The following is a 519-nucleotide window of genomic DNA, read 5'->3' as shown; positions in this document are numbered from 1 at the left end:
CACAGATGTGTAAAACCAGAAGTTTCTTGAGTGTCACGAATGGAAAAATGAATCTTAACAAATTAATTCCTCAACATAATGAAATGAATAAAATCAGTTAACTAGCTTATTTGACAGTATACTGGGTAGCTAACAATGTCTAAAGTTTTCCTCCACAAAAAGTTGAGCTATTACATAGCAACTGAATATAGAAACTGCTCCTTATCTTTAATAAGACAAAACTGAGTGTTTACCTCAATGTTTTCATTTGCAAGGTACAACACTCCCAAGTTGGTCCACGCAACAGCATTCTAGAAAATAACATGTATTTTTAAAATTAGGTCACTTATCTACCTGAAGGATTCAGAAAATCTGTTAACACTGCATGCTGAATGTCTTTTTCATACATGACACAGAGGTACTCACAATTTGTTCTGACTGGATTGATTTGATGAAACAGTGTTGAGCAAGGGCATAATTTCCAATACCTGTAACACAGAATTTGAAGTGATTGTACCTTGCTACCTGAAAACAATAATC

The 519-nt window shown here is 33.9% G+C and overlaps 1 long non-coding RNA gene across 1 annotated transcript; it reads right to left on the bottom strand.

Annotated features, from left to right (window-relative positions):
* Positions 1–251: 251 nt before the first annotated feature.
* Positions 252–509, bottom strand: LOC104866181. Its single transcript, XR_781453.3, has 2 exons — positions 406–509; positions 252–290 (listed from the first exon to the last, which is right to left on the bottom strand). It is a non-coding gene; the product is annotated as an uncharacterized LOC104866181 (long non-coding RNA).
* Positions 510–519: the final 10 nt, after the last annotated feature.

Source organism: Fukomys damarensis, unplaced genomic scaffold (genome assembly GCF_012274545.1).
Source record: "Fukomys damarensis isolate Sample0158 unplaced genomic scaffold, DMR_v1.0_HiC HiC_scaffold_51866, whole genome shotgun sequence".
Lineage (NCBI taxonomy): Eukaryota > Metazoa > Chordata > Mammalia > Rodentia > Bathyergidae > Fukomys > Fukomys damarensis.
This window is presented reverse-complemented; position numbering and strand designations above follow the sequence as displayed.